At 33.6% G+C, this 11142-nt stretch overlaps 1 pseudogene; it reads right to left on the bottom strand.

Annotated features, from left to right (window-relative positions):
- Positions 1 to 6084: 6084 nt before the first annotated feature.
- Positions 6085 to 6374, bottom strand: LOC111758052 (small ribosomal subunit protein eS27-like; annotated as a pseudogene).
- Positions 6375 to 11142: the final 4768 nt, after the last annotated feature.

Here is an 11142-nt window from a genome sequence, read left to right as displayed (position 1 = left end):
GAACTGTAATAACTGATAAGTGGCTGAAGTTATTTAAGAATAAATTATAGTACTGTTTGCATTTGTTACTTAGATTAAGGAGGTGTTTATCCGTTACTACCAGTAATGTAAATGTCAAAATCCTAGTGTTCATTTTTGTTTTTTTCCTATAGAGACCATAGAGATATTTTGGAAAATATCATTAAGCTGTTATATATTCTGCTATACAGGACATTTGTATAAGAGAGTATTTATGACACTCATTAACTATTCTTTTTAAGATTCTTTGTCATTATCTAGTTTGTAAGTGATTCTGTTGTTGCAGACCTAATGTTATTTCTCTTCACACTTTCAATATAATATTGATAAGTATCAAACATTGTCAAAAATACATGGTTTCTACTGAGTTTCAATTTCATATTAATGATAACCACAGTTACACTACAAAACTGTTCATTGTTTATCTGAATTTAAAAGCCAACAGAGGTCAGGGGAGTAGTTCAGTGAAAGAGTACTTGCTTGGCATATAGAAATCCCTGGCTTTAATCCCCAGTGCACACACAAAATCAACAAGGAGTCCCATATTATTGCTGGTATATGACAATTTTATAAAAATGTCTCAAGTCCAAAAAAAAGTCCTTGAAACATTGATTAAAAGTTTAATGAAGATGTCAAAATGGAGACCAAGTATTACTTTTGTGCAATACTTTTGATAAATTTAGGAAGATTCAAATTTCTTTTGAGCTTCCAAATGCCTGAAGTGTTATGATATTAAAACATATAGTACAATATATTACAATTTGACATTATAATTTTCTTTCATACTGTAGCCTGTTAAGGTAAAGGATGTGTTTTATAGGTCTGGAGGGTCACAAGGGTCTGTGTTCTTGGTAGATTGTGCATATCTTCATATCTTTATTAATGACTGATAGAAGCTCATAGGTGTAGCTCTACTGAGGTCTAGAACAATGGACACCAAAAGGACATCAAATTGTCCATAGATACCTCTAAACTAATATTATCCAAAGCATAATTTATCGTCTTTCCATGACATCTGATTCTTTCCTCATTTCTTATCCTGGTTAATCACAACACCATTCATGTCATCATCTATACAACAAACCTATAAATTATGGTAGATAAATGCCTTCCCATTTTTATTTTTATTTTCTTTGTCTTTTTAATATCAAAGGTCTAAAGCTTCTATCTTAACATCTCTTGTAGATAACCTTACTTCTCAATCCTATTTTAGAAAAATGAGGAAGAACAGAAATACCAAAGTAAAGTAGAACTGAGATTCAGAAATAATAAGTTTCTTAAGAATATGATTACTTAAGTTACTTAAGAATATTTTTGTGCTATCTATATATAATTTTAAAAATAGGGAAAAATCAAATATTTTGATTTCTGAGTTTAAAAAATAGTTCACTATTTCACTAAGTTCACTAAGACTACAAAACTGTTGGTAAACTGTATGGTTAGTTTGAACTCAAGACATCTAGGGCTGATCAATATGTGTGATATGTATTTAAACAAAACATTTATTACAGTAAAAGTCACATTGCCCATAATCTCCCTCAAAATACTCCTCTCGCTTCAAACCCACTCAGCCCATCATTATTGCCACTTTCTGAAACAGTTCTAGAAGTCCTCTTCCAAGAATGTCTTTAGTTGGGCTATTGTGGCTACCCTAGTGTCCTGAATCAATTCCAAATTTTTGTCAGGTGGATATAATTATGACGAGTCCCTGTCTACCTTATTCACTGGATAAGGCACTGTGTAACTTCTGGTACTTTCCCAAAGATCATGAATGGTACACATTTTGAATACAACAGACATCAAGGCAATAATGACAATAATAAGTACAAAGAAGGACAATCTGAAAGAGGACTTCCAGTGTGGGAAGACTGACAGGATAAATATGTTCAAAGTAAGGGAAGTATGTTGAGCAGGATTAATGGCAATGTGTTTTTTGTTGCAATCATTTTTTAATTTAATTATATACTGTATTGTTTGATCATACCATGTACAATATAAGCACTGAAATATTAATCTGTGAAGATTTTAGTGTATGTTAGCATATTATATATGAAAAAGATTTTCATTGAATCAATTGAATATCATTATCACATTAAATTACTTTTGTACATTTCCTAAAAATGTATAAATCAATGCTGTATACTCATCAAACAATGGCAAAACTTTCATGAACAGACTAGCAGTTATTTTCATGAACAGAATTAGTTATTTTTATTAATGCTAAATTAATCTTTGCAAATTAGGATTCCACACATCAAAAGTTTGATGAAGTGCAAACAGTGATTTAACTCATCAGACTGGAGGAATAAGTGCCTCAGGGAATGAGAACTTCCATCTGAATATATTTTTTAGTTAATTAAACCTCTATAATGTGTGAATTTCTGTTACTATGAGGGAGGTTATAAATTTTATTGAAATGTACTGTGACAAGTTTAATACAAGGGATAATCAAGCCAAATGCTAAATGGTTATATAAAAAGATTAAGTAATACATATTACAATTAAACCTCCTCAAAATACTTGCCCTTGCTTCAAATATACTTAGCATATTATTATTGTCATTTTCTGAACCACTTCTGGGAGTCTTCTTCATCATGCATGTCTTTATGAAGTATGACAAAAAATATGATAAATGTTCAGTACCATGAAATGGAAAGGCAGTCTTGTGAAAAACTTATGATGTATCCTCATCTACTGTAGCACCATGTTATTTTTTATTCTTCCCTCAAATCAAAATAACTATAAGAGGGTAAACATTTTGAATCAGTTCAGGACATCAAGGAAGCCTGTGTTTATTCTTTTATGCTACTGTTTTTTTCCCACTCAATTTGAGCATTGAAATTCATCTATTTTAACATGACTAAACATGTGAAAGACAACTTCCAGATGTGCTGCAGAAGGTGGAAAAATTATTAGTGAATTCAAAAGAGGAGAAATATTTCAATGGGGATTAATGGTAATGTTTTCTTTTATTGTAATACTTTTAAAAGCCCTCATTGCATGTTAAATCACATAATATGTAACAAACAGGTTTGCACTATGACATAGTGAATACAGTATCTTTTCTCATACCGTGGAGCTTAAGAAATACAACACAGCCAAGCTGAAGTTCTTAGTTTCTCCATCATTCATTTTCTTTCTACTATCTGAGACTTAGAGTTATTATGTATACATTCTTTTAAAAATATTATTTCTGTAAAATTTTGTATTCCTGAGTGATATGTGTACCCTGGAATTGAATGTTTATAAAACTTATGTAAACATCATGGTGTGTTGTTTATTCTTTTCTGCTACTGCTTTTACAGTTCATTTTTAGCTTAGTGAGATGCATCTATGTTGTTACATGTGTCTCTAATTCCGGCACCTTTGTTTTTATTCAAAAATTTCCATTAATTAATTGACAAACAGATTTTTTTCAGTTACAGAAGTTGCTGCTATAAATATGCTTTTCTTTTCTCTTTGCTTACATGTGTGTTTCATTAGTATATGTGCATATGAGTGGAATTTCTGGAGTATGGCGTGTACATATTTTTTTTTACTTCATCAGACATAAGAGAACTGCTCACCAGTGTCATGGTATCAATTAATACTGACTACCAATGAATGGAAATGAATAGAAATTCACTTTCCTCCTAATCCCCTTCATAATTTTTAAAGTGGTTGATATTGTGGTTCATTTTGCATAGCAATAACAATATCTAAGAATAAATAATTTATTATAAGCTGGAATTTATTTCTCAAAGTTCAGGAGATTAAGAAGTTCAAGAACAAAGAGGTAGCATCTGGTGAGGACTTCCTGCTTCATCATTCACGGTGGAAGTTGTGAGGGATCAGAGAGAAAGTCAGAGTATGCAGAAAGAGGGCAGAATTTAACCTTTCTGAGGAACTCATTTGCTCAATCTTTTCTGAAGAACCCAATCCCTTGAGAGAAGAATTAATTCATTCATGAGGACCCTCATGGCCTATCTTGCCATTTTTACCTTTCACTAATGTTACAATGACATATAGCTTTCAACATGAGCTTTGAAGAGGACTAACTATGGCAGAGGAATTCATTAAACCTTTCTTTTTAGAAAATGTGCCTTTTAACTTTATTATTAAAAATTTTGCTATCTGATATTATAAAGTATTTTGTTTTTTATTTTAAAAGTTCTATTTATCTATTTACTTATTTGGTCTTTGATCTGTTTTGTTTGTGATGCTGAGTATTAAACCTAGGACCTTGTGCATGCAAATCAGGAGGCCATTGATCTGAACATCTAGCTTGTGGTTCTTGTATTTAGATGTTTAAAGGTAATAGATTTTTGTGCATTATGTGATGCAGACTTTCAATTTTAATTTTTTCACAGGGTTATAAAATTTCTTAGCATTGTTATGAATAAATCAGTCTTTGATCACTAACTTCTGATGTCAGCCTCATCTTATGTCAAACTACATTGGAATGAGTGCTGGTTTCTAGGTTTTCTCTTCTGTATCCTCTTCTATTTATCCATGGATAATGCATTTCCGATTTGAAGTGTTCTTTTACATGCAGTAGGAGCATACCTCTGGCCTTGTCTTCTGTTTTTCAGATGACTTAGAGTTAGGATCGGAATGAGTTTTATATGATTAATCTTAATTTTATAAACAATTCAGAAGAAATAAAAGGAAAATTTTCATCTCAATGAAATATGGTGGCAAAATAGGTAAACTTCAATAAATATGTTCATGTTTAATACAACACTGAGGAGGGGTAAATTTTTTGTATCAAGGATGTTTATTGCTGAAACAACTCAAATAGATCCAGTAAGTTATGCGAGATCACACACCAACAAAACATGACTCAAAATATAAATTTAGGTCTGCCTGAAGCAGGCTTTACAATCTTTCTACAGCATAATAGACCTCAAAATGTTAAAACTCTAAGTCTAAGTCCCTCTCATTATGACTACATTTGGAGTCAGGATCTTTAAAATGGTGGCTAAATGAAAATGAAAGCATTATAGTAGATCCTAATGCAAGATGACTGGTGGTCTTATTAGAAAAGGAAATTTGGAGACAGAGAAAGAGATAGAACTGTGTATGCTCGTAGCAAAGAGCATTGCATTTTATAAAATGCAATGAAAAAGTGTCCATCTGCAAGCCAAGGACAGAGGCTTCTGACCAAAACAACCCCCCTGACCTCTTGATCTTGGATTTTTAGCATTGAAAATGATGAGAAATAATTTTCTATTGTTAAAGCCACTCATTCTGAGGTACTACATGTTGTCAGCCTAGCAAACTAAGACAGCCACGAATGTGTATCTAATCCTAGAGACATTTGCTAAAAAACCAAGCTCAGAGCCAGGGATTTAGCTTAGTGCTTAGCGCCTGCCTGGCAAGTGCAAGGTCTTGAGTTACATCCCTTGTACAAAAACCAATTCCAAAACCAAAACCAAACAAAACAAAACAAAAATAAAACCAAGCTCAAACAGATTTTGGGTCCAGGAATTTGAAAATTTAGAGTTTCACTAAAAGAACAAGCAGTTGGAAGGGTCACTGGACAAGGGAGCCTGAGAAAGAACTGTTATATGTGGATGTGGCTCCTGCCCCATTTGTCTTGGTCCTGCTAGGGAGATTATCAGTCAGGAGACACATTTAAGAATACCAGAGCATATCAAACACAGGTGACAGACTAGCTGTACTTTACACAGGGAATAATTTCAGGAGCAGCTTTATAACTTGGCTGCTGATCCTCAGTGACTGTTTTTGAGCTTGCTCAGGAGCCAGCTGGGAGCCCTGCTCATCTGTTCCCCAGAAGAAGACCACTTACATCAAGTCAAATCTGGGATCTTGGAAAGACCTCATAACTTGACAGCAGTCTCTCCCAGCTAACATCAGTGAGACTTGAAGAGCCTTGTTTCATTGAGAGTGGTTTAGGCCTTAGCTTCTCGAGGAACTCTCAGTGTCATGTACTGCAAAATCCCCTCTATTGAAATTGAGCAGAATTAAATATTGACAAAGATGTTTATTTCTTGACCTTTTAACTCATGAAAGCAAGATAAGATATTTCAGACTTTATATTCTTTGGATTTAGAGATTGAGGGGTTTTACTTTTCTTTTCTTTTCTTTTTATATCCAAAATGTGTTTATTGGGATGGCTTCCCTTTCTTCTTGATTCAGGGTACTGTTAGTGCTGCTTCCTCCTGAAGGAACATCCTTCTGTGAGCCTTGCTTTTCCTCCTGTAGGCTGGCAAAGGACAGTGGAGCAGCCAACACACAGAACTACTCTGTGCATGGCTGAAGACCGTGGTGATTTTATAGCAACCTGGGCATTTCACGTCCATGAAGTAGGAATTGGGGCTCTGCACCAGGCGCTTCTTCTTGTGCTTCCTCTACTCCAGTGGTCCTCACCGCCGGAAAGGCGGGGTTTTACTTTTCGAATATTTAATCTTCAGGTTTTAATTTTTTTCTTGGAAATTTGATATAATAGGATTTATACTCAAATTTAGGACATTTTCAGTTCATTGTATTTTACTATCTTTATCATTTTCTCTCATTATAGGAATTGTGATGAGTATTAGGCAATGCTGCTGAATATAATTTGGGATAAGAAATAGAACAGAGGTGGAGTATCTGGAGTGGAAAAAGATCATTCTGCATTGATTTAACTGTACTTTGGAGCACCCTGGGAGTAAATCTACCCTACATACCAGAAGTGTCAGGTGGATCCATAGTAAAGTAGGGGTTGGTATTGGAAGAGTAGCTTCATGAACGGCGAAAAGGGCTGACCTGATAGGCTGCTGATCTTCTACCCAAAGAGATGTCTCATGTTCCCAACTAGTTGTAGACTTCTTAAAATAAACACAATTCATTAAATGCACAAAAAGCAAGATAGGGTGGGGACAGATGATTCCAAGCAGAATGATCACTACTATAGGACCTTTCTAGCTTTTCTTAAATCCCTCACTGTGATCCAGAGGAAAACATATCATTTATTTCACTGGAAGAATCTAGCTTAAACCTTTTCTCATTTGTCTTTATTATTGTTTTCCAGATGAGAGCATGTTCTAGGTCTGCCCTAGCCTATGCTGCAGGCTTAGTTTGGGCCAGTGGTTGGCCTGTATTCCCTTTGACTAGTGAGGTTGACTCAGATCAGGAAATTCATTACTTTCCCTCACTGTTTTCAACTGAGTTTTTAATAAAATATCAAATCATATTTTAACCTCGTAAGTAGTTAATGGATTATTCTAGTACCCTGTAATGCTTCTTTGCTCTTTAGTTCTGCTCTGGTCTCAATTCTCTGTTCCTAACACAGCAGCCTGAGCAGTTCTTTTAACATGACTCACATTAAATTGCTTTCCTATTCCATACCTTCCAATGGCTACATATTGTGCTTAAAGTAAAAACCAAAGTCCATGCAGACCACGTAAACAGTGCAACCATCATCACCATGGCTACGTCTCTTGGGTCTATTCCCAGAACTGCTCTCCTTTTCACCCTATCTATCTAGGCTTGCAGGCTTCCTGCAGTTTCTTCTACAGGTAGCAGGCAAACTCATGCCTGAAGGCCTCTGATCCATGCTTTGATCCATCTTCCTGAAACATTTTTCCCTTGGCTGATATTACAGTTAAGCCTCAACTTCCTTTGAGTCTGAGCTCAGGTATCCCCCAGTAAAGCTTGATCCTTCTGCCTGTTTAACACTGCTCTGTCATACTTTACACATACCCCCTCTCAATGTTTTGCTTTGTTTCATCATAGTCTATATTGTTCTCTGGCAAGGTGTATTTTGATAATTTATTTACTTTTTTTAAAAGTAGATAGTAAACAGCGAAGGCACTGGGCATTATTTTGTTTGTCAAAACAATTAAATTATGTGAATAAAGTACAGTAGATAGGGTTTTAAGAAAATTAGCAACATGGCTGAGAAAAAAAGTTAACTAGCTTAGGTATCAAAATTGAGTCATATCATGTTCAGGAATGATGCTCTATTCAATTTATTCAAATAGAAATGGATTTAGCAACAATATTTAGCCTGTACCTAACCTAATAATCTAATGTAATGATTTATTAATTTGTAAATAGTCCCAGAACTCAAATTCTTTTCAGCATATCCTTAAAAGGATCCCTAAAACATTGAATGTTTCTGAAGATTTTAATAAGTATTTTAAATGATAAAAGAAATGATCAGAAATGCATTGGGGATAAATGCAGTTTCATGTATTCTAATTCCTTGCAAATCTACATACTATGCATACTGTAAATCTTACAGAGTCAGGAAATTCAACTAATTCAACTAATCAGGAAATTCAACTGTTAATGCCAGCATCTTCAGTAGAGGGACTTGGTCCTTCCCTATGAGAGGGGTGGTATCTGAAGTGAGGAAGTTTGCTATTTTTATCTCATCCTGGATGTTAGAGACTGGTACTCACATGTGCCAAACTGACTCTTACACTTAGGAAAGTCAAGCTAAATGCATTACAGTTAATTTTCTTTCTTAAGAACATTTCTTTGTAACTCACATTCTTAATGGAAAATGACTATTTCTAAATATGTAAACTTCTGCCTATATTCATTTGGCCTTTGCACATTTTAAAAATATTTTATATCCATTTCTTCCCTATTTCCAATATCATTTTCTAGAATAGGGACAAGAAAGGTGATTGTGTATTCTTTTGCTACGAAACAATGGTTCAAATTAGTATTGATCTCATCACATAGCATGAAACAGACAATTTGGTGAGAAAATTTGTTGAACCCTTCTTTTCCAGTTTGGTTTTATCATACCATTATAATTATATCCATTTTCATAGCCTAAGAGACTTAGAACTATTATTTTTCCTTATTTCTTTATTGTCAACCTCTGGAGATAGTGATTTCACTTGTAATATGATAAAACTAAAAAAAATTGTGATTTGACTTTATTGCTTTGGCTAAAGGCAATGCTTTAAAATGTGTGGAGGCTTCTTCTTCTGTATGTAAATAGCAAAACATCCCAATACTTTTCAGAATTAAAGTAAGTATTTGTTAAATATCAACAGATTTAATTCTTCCAGACTATGAATGTTTCTGTGTGTCAATCTTTATCTGTATTCCTAAATATTATATTGCTTGAATTGATAAGTGAATACTACTAAAGGCAGGCTTGAGTTCTTAAAAAGTACAGTTAATACAAAATCATACTTTGAATGATATGATTATTAATTTGACATAATCTTTCATCAGGGGACCCTCTAGGCTAGGAATTATTACAGCCATAAGAGAGACAGTGTGGTATATTAGCAAGAGCACTGGATTAGGAGGTGGGAAAGAAAATAAATTAAGTGGTTTTGTAGCCTTGAACCAATTTCTTAATTTATGCCTGTTTTGAAAAATGTTCTCTTTTGCGCAACTTTCTTCTAGGAATTTTTGAGAGAGTGAGAAAAGCTTTGGGCATAGTAAGAATTATGCCTATGAAAATATTTTAAAAATTGTTCAAAGTTAATTAGACAAGAAAAAGAAATAAAAGGAATAAAGATAGGAAAAGAAGATATCAAATTATCATTATTTTCTGATGACATATTACTCATGATGACTCCAAAAACTCCAACAAAAGACCCCTAGGTTTAATAAAAAAAATTGGTAGCATTGCAGTATGAAAAGTCATCACTGAAAAATCAATAACTTTCTGATTCACAAATAATAACTCGTTGAGAGAGTAGGGAAATAACACATCTCACAATAGCATGAAGAGAAAATGAAATACTTAGGAATGAAAGTAACAAAGGAAATACTCTGAAAAAGATCAAAGGAAGCTAAAAGCTACAGTGTTCTAAAAAAGGACATCGAAGAAGATATGAGACAATGGAAATACATCACTTGTTCTTGGACAGGCAGAAATGATATAGTGAAAATGGTAACAGAGACAAAATATCTCGAATATATAAAGAACTCCAAAAAGTCAGAACCCTTAAATTTAAAGACCAATCCAAAACGGGGCATCAGAAATGAATAGACACTTCTCAGGTGAAGAAATATAAACATCAAACATATATATGAAAAAAATGTTCAATATCACTGGCCTTTCAAGAGATACAAATTAAAACAATTCTGAGATTCCATCTCACTCCAGGGAGAATGGCTATCATCAAGCAGTCAACCAATAAGAAATGCTGGCAGGGCTGTAAGGAAAATAAAAAACTTATCCACCGTTGGTGGAAGTATAGACAGTGGAAATCAGTGTGGAGATTCTTCAAAAAGCTACTATAATGGAATATTACTGAGCTATAAAAAGGATGATCTTGAGGACTTCATAGGTAAATGGAGGCAACTTGAGACTATCCTCATAAGTGAAATAGATAAGAATCATATTTATAAATACCTCATTGTATCTCTAGTGTAAAAAGTAATAAGAAATGTAGGAGTAATAAAACCCAAAATGTGTAATTGCTATTGTAAAAAAGAGAGGGAAAGAAAGTGCTCTAAAGGATATAACTGCATGTATGTGTAAGTGTGAAGGATTGATAACCATTATCACTAAGTTTTTGTTGGATCATTGAACAGAACTGTTTGCAGTCTCATTGCTTGAATATCCACTTTGTATGCTTTAATTTTGTAACTTGAACAATTATTTCTAAAATGACAAAACGTAATTTATCAACTAGTGATTTCTTACTGTTTATTTTTTTTGAGATTCTGTATTATTTCTACCCATTTTACTGTTTTGCTTTCTTTTCTCTTTAAATAAAATTAAAAAATCCATTTAGAACTAGAGAGGCTCCATTTAATCCAACCATTCCCCTTCTTGGTATCTTCCCAAAAGAATTAAAAGTATAATACCATAGCAGTAGATGGATACCCATGTTTATAGTGGCACAGTTTGTAATAGCTAAATCTTGGAAACAGCGCAGATGCTTCTCAGAAGATGATTGGCTAAAGAAAATGTGGTTTTTATATTCAATGAAGTGCAACTCTGCCATAAAGAAGGATAAACTTGAGACATTCATAGCTAAATGAATTTAGCTTGAGACCATACTTTTAAGTGAAATAAATCAGACGCACATTTACATATCACACTGTTTCTCTTGTGTGAGAAACTGAAAAGGTAAATAAGGACCAAAACAGATGATCAATATTTGGAAGTGAGAAAAAAATATTCAAATGAGAATGGGAACGGAGGAGGGGGAA

The sequence above is a fragment of the Cavia porcellus genome, unplaced genomic scaffold (assembly GCF_034190915.1).
Source record: "Cavia porcellus strain 051 isolate PalLab524CR breed Dunkin Hartley unplaced genomic scaffold, mCavPor4.1 scaffold_20, whole genome shotgun sequence".
Classification (NCBI taxonomy): Eukaryota; Metazoa; Chordata; class Mammalia; order Rodentia; family Caviidae; genus Cavia; species Cavia porcellus.
Note: the sequence above shows the minus strand (reverse complement) of the source record. Positions and strands in the feature narration are given on the sequence as shown.